This window comes from Cynoglossus semilaevis, chromosome 4 (genome assembly GCF_000523025.1).
Source record: "Cynoglossus semilaevis isolate Cse_v1.0 chromosome 4, Cse_v1.0, whole genome shotgun sequence".
NCBI classification, from domain to species: domain Eukaryota; kingdom Metazoa; phylum Chordata; class Actinopteri; order Pleuronectiformes; family Cynoglossidae; genus Cynoglossus; species Cynoglossus semilaevis.
The window spans coordinates 17099067-17106123 of NC_024310.1; the positions used below are offsets into that span (position 1 = coordinate 17099067).

General features: G+C 41.7%; 1 protein-coding gene across 2 annotated transcripts in view; it reads left to right on the top strand.

Annotated features, from left to right (window-relative positions):
• Positions 1-1546: 1546 nt before the first annotated feature.
• The window catches only part of sh2b2 (SH2B adaptor protein 2), a 19069-nt gene continuing 13558 nt past the window's right edge, over positions 1547-7057 (top strand). For both annotated transcript variants that reach the window (XR_003049580.1, XM_008309691.3), the window contains exon 1: positions 1547-1752. The gene's annotated coding sequence lies outside the window, so the exon portion shown is untranslated. The remainder of the gene's footprint in view (positions 1753-7057) is intronic.

Sequence of the window (7057 nt, forward strand, 5' to 3'; positions counted from 1 at the left end):
GATAAACAGGTTTGCTCAGCTCTGTCGACCTGTTGTAGTGACTCGGTGTTGAACATAGTGCATACTGTATTCGTTTGTGTGACAATGTTTATCAGCAAAAAACACAACAAAGAAAACCGTGCAGGTTCATCAAGAAACACTTCCTGTTGTTTGAGTTAATGTTTTTATTTTGTAAATAAATGTGTTCATCAGATGTTCAGCTCTGGTGTCGGTCGCCGACCCCACACTGCAGCATCATCTCCCCACTTGACAACCACCTGCCTTTGTTGTTAATTTAGCCCTGAGAAGCCAGCATGGAGCTGCACAGTCAATCCTCTCAGTGAGGATTATAGTGGAGGTGTGCCACAGTCTGCTCCACGGAGGGGTAAACATCACTCAGCGTGATGAGTGCTTGCAGGTCAAAACCTTCTGGAAATGGTCAAATACTCAAAACGTGCAGAATTGTTTCAACACAGGAATCAGTGTTGAAACAGTTCTGCACTGTCACATGCACCGATATGAAATCAGGGTGATGATGAATGGGTGATTCAAGTAAAAAACAACGACAACGTCTTAACACTTTTAACTGAAGTTTCAGTCAAGAACGTGAATCAGTTTAGTGTAGTTTGTTCACGTCTACAGTGTAACAGCTGATGACTAACGTTCAGTGATGACTCATTAGAAGTAGTGACTCTTCATGATGTCATTTTTCATAACTAATTGAAAATCCATTGGTCTGTGTTGCTGTGATTTTTTCTTTTCTTTCTTTTGCTTAATTTTCTGGATATATTATATTATATTATATTATATTATATTATATTATATTATATTATATTATATTATATTATATTATATTATATTATATCATATCATATCATATAGTGTTGTTACTGTCACACGTTATGTAAAAATGTGGTTTGTTTGTTATATATCATCATTATCTGTGTATAAAATAGAGAGACAGAGGTCAGTTATGACAACAATAAAAGGGCGTGGCTCCTTTAAGGGCAGTCATGGTGGCTTTTGAGTGGATGACTGGAACACATTCACGCCCCCCAGCGAAGGAAGTTGTCCTCAGTTTAGCCACAGAGGGAAGGGGTCTAAGTGACAAAGGCCCTTCAAAATAAAAGCCTCACGCGAGTCAATGTGACTCATAATCCAAGACGCATTAATTCTTAAATATTGTTCTCCAAACAGCTCTGACCTCCACCAACATGTTTGCCTTGTACAGTCGAAACACACACATGTTTTATTTGAAGATATGTTCAACTGACACACGTACCTCTATTGTTTTTCAATCGCTCATCTGCATCCTATTGGTTTTGCTATTGTCACTTATTGGTCATTTTTAGCGGGAAATCCGTTACACCTCGAAAAAGAGAAAAACAAAATATGTCATAGTATAACTTTATAATTCTTGTACCCCCATTAAAAAGGCCTTTCCTGCTGGCTCAACCGCTTACTTTTTAGGAACCATGAATTTACAACATTTCTGAAACTTTATTCTGAAGGCTTGTACCGGAAGTAGCGTTTGTCTCTGCTACTAGGTGACTTGTCAGTGCTTGAAAGAGCACAGAAGCAACAGCACAGAGTGCGTCGAGCAAACAGTCAGAGATGGAGGCAGAGCCGAGAGGAGCTGAGCTCATGTGAAGCGGGGGCAGAGAAAAAGAAGGAGCGGGCGAGACATGTCTGATTCTGGGAAGTGAGCATCTCCACAGCAACGCCAGGCTCCGCACACAGACACCAGCGTCATGACAGCAGTCCTGCACTGAGGTGAGGAGAGAGGAGCTGCTGCTGCTGCTGCGTTTTATTTCTCTGTTAGTGCGTCTGCTTCGTTCTGATTGGAGCATGTGTTGTGAAGGGCTAATGATGATGATGATGATGAGGATGATGATGATGATGATGAGGATGGAGGAGGATGGAAAGGCAACAACATTTGTTGAAGACAACAACAAACCTTCAGGTGCTGAGCAGGAGCAGGAGAAAGAGGAGGAGGGAGATGAGGAGGTGGAGGAGGTGGAGGAGGGGGCAGTGTTTTGATGATGAATCCCGCCTTGTGTGAGGATGACAGCGGTGTGTTTAGGTGTTGATCACGCTCAGAGACAGTGGATGAAGTGCTGCTGGGGTGTTTTCCTCTGTTTGAAGGAGCTTTTCAGATAATCCATTTAACAGCCTTCTGGGACTCAGGTCTGGTCAGCTGACCTCCTGGGAGGGTTTGGGGGTGGGGGACGCTGCTGTCATCTAATGGGATGTGATGGGATGTACTGACCCTCACCCTCTGACCGGCCTTCCTAAACCAGCCTACCCACTCCCCATTCATCTGTCAGCCATTCAGCGGGAGGTGGCAGCTGCCAACTCCCATTCATGAAGTCCACTCCACGCAGCCTGCATCGACTGTGGGCTGAAAATAGGTCGAGTGGGCCTGCAGCACAGGCCTGGCTTAGGCCCCATATTGACTTTGTCTCAGGTATCTTTTTTATAGGCCGTGGTCACTTAATATGACGCTTAATGATCCTCATTCTAACTGGAAGCTGCAGTGCTTTTACTCAGTCCTTAGTTTTAGTCGTTCGACCAGACGATCCAGAGAAGGTTTTTGTCATTGAGACAGAACAGCACACTTTATGCTGCTGTGGTGCCAGCACACTTGAACATTACAGCTCATATAATTCGCCTGGCAGTATATGTTGTCATGGAAACGTTACCTAACATCCAGGACCTAGTGTAGTAATTTGTTGTCGTCCGTGTCTTCCTTAGCTTTAACACCGAAGCCTCCCTCGTTGATGACAAAGGTAAACTGAATCAGGCAGTAATTCACCTGTGGTATCAAATCTGTCATCGCTTTTGAATTTTGTTGTTCATGTTTGGAATGAATACTGCGTTCACAGTAGGGGTGTGTATGGGCAAGAATCTGGCGATGTCATACGTATAACAACGACACAGGGGCTACGATACGATGTGTTGCGATATCTGCAATACTGTAGGCACGATTAGGAAAGCTGTCAACAAAGTAAACATACGATGCTGCTACGTGCTAAACATCAGGCTGCTACAATGGAACACCATGAATATTTGTCCGTTAATTATTGACAAAAAATATATATATACGGTGATACCATATCGATACGATATCGTGAAACAAAATATAACGATTTTTTAGTGTAATGATATTTTCTTATACCCCTGTACAGTTGAACTACTAATGAAGTTAGTCGATGGTTAAATATGACCATTCATGTCCCAGTGTGTACGAGAACACAGTTAACTACATTTACTACTGAAACTGAAAATATATCGTGTTGGTTCAGGTTAATGTGAAAACGTAGTGGTAACAAGTAACATGGCTGCCTTCAGCGTTGACACTCGTGACAACTTCTCTGTTTTTTATATATTAATAATTCATTCAATTCTCCAATGGAATTTGAAATGAAACTCCTGTCAAAAACGACATTCTTCACTTCTGATGTTGGTATAATCTTCATTTAGGGACTTAATCTTCCACCAAATTCCACCATACAGCAAAGCAGATTCAGTTTAGAGTTTTTTTGGGTTTTGTTGACAGTGATGAGATGAGAAAAAGCACAAATATTAGTCAAATTAAACCAAGAGAAAATCTTAAGCAAAGAGAGAGTGAAAGTGTTTTATCCAAAGAACACTTTACCCGCAGTGAAATCCAGAAGTGGAAGTATAGTAAATACGCATCACAATGACACAATGATATGACTGTGCTTCTCTGTGTGGTTGTGTTTGTCCATCAACAGTCGTTTTATTGAACATCAGCCTGTGTCTGCACGTGACGCTGTATAAAAAAAGACGTCCATTCTATTGAGGGACATTCTCACTGTGTCTACAAACACACACACACACATATCTCTGTGGTCATCTGCTGCATTAGTTAGACCTGGTGGGTGAGAGACAGGAAATGGAAGTCAGTGGTGGTATGTGTGTGTTTCTCCCACGCGCTGGCTGCTTTATCACTTGATAGCATATGGACGCCTGAGCTCCTCAATGTTAACATTGTCACTGCTCGCCATCCCAACCAGCAGAGGAGAGAGAGAGAGAGAGAGAACAGGGGCTGATGACAGAAGACGTGCTAATGGACATTAGCATTTATGACGATGCTTGACTTCAGAATGTGGGGATTTTACCTTAATTAAAGACGCACCTATACGTGTGACTTGCCTGTACCGATTTCTGTCAATACCTTCAATCGGATCCAGATAGGTTCCTGTGCAGTTAACTTTCTGAGGAATAAAAGCTCGTGTAATAGTTCAGTCTCGTCTCTGTCTCCTGTGTCTGCCCACGGAATGGTCAAACTCATTAGGGACAGGAAACTATTGGAACATCCAAACATCAGATGTAACAGTAATTGCTGCTTTAGGCAGTTAGCCTGTAGCAGGCTGCTAACGTAGCATATTGTGATTTTGGTAACGCTATCTTTAAAAAAAAAGGTTGTTGTCCTTTTGTTAGCCTCTTTGTACTAGGCATGTTTGGCTGTACAGGAATTTAAGGCTAACAACATGTTAGCTTCAACTTGTGGGTGTTAGCACCCTCTCCTCTTTTCTGACACAGAACGTATGTTCGAAAAAAAATTGGCTCCAAAAACTAAATGACGTGTTCTCACAGGTTCAGGCCGTTTATATTTCCAATTGAAAATATTAGTTATTTTGTAAATTAATTTGTTAGTTTTTAGTTGTCCATCTCTATTACCACAACTTGTTTTTAAACCAGTTACCATTTAAACCAGGACGTTTCAGTCTCCAACCTTTGTTTTGAAAGATGAATGGGGAATTTGACCCCGGTCGTTTCCTTTGTCTTTGAAGGTTCCTGGTTTTGAGCAGGGCATAATGAATAGTTCACTGCACTTCAGACAAATACCTGAGGATTTTACTGTGGTGAAATACCCATTCACAGTAATAGTACTGCAGTATCTCCTGTTCCATAAAGTCGGCTCTGTTCACATTGTTTACATCACAAATAGACAAAGTTTAGGTTTGTTTTCATCTAAAAAAAATCCTGACATTCCCTTTTTGATTTTCTACCGTTTACTGATTAATTAACCAGTTAACCAATCAATAAAGGTGATAGATAATTAATACTTAAACTGCACCGATGACAATTCCTTCTGTTCTGTCCTGCTTCCTTCTGCTTCCTTATCTCTTCTTTCATCTGTGCCCCGGCCCGCAGGTTGTTTTGATGTAGCAGTGAGTATCAGTGTCTGGATCGGTTCTTTGTTCCTTTTATTTGGTCTGTCTGTCTGTCTCGCCAATGTGGACGTCAGTCTGACAAAGACTCTGCTGTCCTGTGTCTGACTGGGGTTGATGGAGACTCTCCAGATGACAGGCAGTCACATTAGGAGTAGAGAAGGTTATCAGAGGGAGGTCAAAGGTCACACACATGCTGCTCTGAGGTGGGCTGATAAATAAATGGTACGGGTCGTTTCTCTAGTGTTGACCCCTGGTGTCTGCAGTCTGATTTCCTCCCAGTCTGTGCCTTGAATTGAATCTGGTGTGTGCGCCTCCTTCCTCCTCTGCACCTCCTTCCACTACTATCATCTTTGTTCTTCGACCGAGCGACAAATGCGGGTTCACATCATTCCCCTGTCTCCATCATCTTCATGCCCGCCCACACACCTGGACGTCTCCTGTTATCATCTGTCTTTGAGATGAGTCAGTGCGACTTCCCTCCCGTCTGCGTTTGTTACCGTCCTTCAGCAGAGTGACAGAACAAAACAGAACCGAACCAATCAGAACAGAGAGAACATGTTTGTGTGGAAAAACAGAGAGAACCAAAGAAACCTGTAAACAAACTCCTCCTCCTGTGGGGATCATGTTCACAAATACTGGAGGAAAAAGGACATTTTCTAAAAAAAAAATCTTTAAAGACCTTAACATCGACCATTTGGGATAAACAGTTCTGGAAGAGAGAAGCTCCAGGAAGTTGTGTTTCACTGCTTTGGTGACTTTGGTCCAGAATTTGGTTATGAAACTTCCTTTAACTTCTGTGTAGAAACGTTGTTTTTTGTTCAACCACAGCTCTGTCTGTTTTATGCAACAGTATGTAAAAAAGATTTAGAATTAAAGTGCTTTACAGGTTAGGAGGCAAATAGGATGAAAAATAATGAATAAAGACTAACAGTTACTGAATAATAATATATTACAAATGTGTAAAGTCTAATCTCCAACTAAAGGTCAAAGGAATGTTTTCCAATGTTTTTTTAAAATATATAATCTAAAAAATAAGTCAAAAGGTTGCAATAGAGACACAATTATTTCAAATGGTGACTGGTGTTTAACTCATGAGGCCAGTTTTATCCGTCCATTTACTTACTCTTGAATGTATCTTCTTTTTTTTTTTTATCACTGCTTTCACTTCTACACCAAAAAGTGTCTCAGAATGAAGCCACAGTGAGGAAAACAGAAGATGGAGTTTGTCAAACAGACACAGATTTGTGTGTGATCAGGCTTTCAAAATTGGACTTTACAGAAATAATAATTCCTGCTACACGGACATGGCCGCGCCCTCTGCCAAACTACTGCTAATGTCAGCAAACATTTATCAGTGCTCAGCATTAGGAATAAACTATTTTGAAACGTGACCTTTATTCTAAGGGAGGGTCACACTGAAGAATACTGGGGTTAGGGAAGTAGAGGACGTTAGGAATGGATTTATATCAATATTATTGTTTACTATAAACCGTAGAGTGAAACACAAATTCATGAATGTGAAGCTGAGCTCCTGTACATTTGTGTCCACTGCAGCTTTGAATCTTGACTCTTTGCTGTGTGTGTCTGTGTTGTAATGAGTGTGCTGTCAACCATGTGCTGTACTGTACAGTGGGCTAATCTTAGTAAACACGGCTGGGCTCAAACTCCCTGAGGTGGGGGCACGACGTCGCCAATCATCCACAGCAGCCAATCAGTGCAGGCCTGGTGTTGGCAGGAAGGCCCTGTGTGTGTGTGTGTGTGTGTGTGTTACGTTATAGAAGCCTTTTAAACAACATGTGCAGTGTTTATGCCTGCAAATGTACACAAGCACACAGAGGTATGTGTACACACAGAAGAAAACACACACACACACA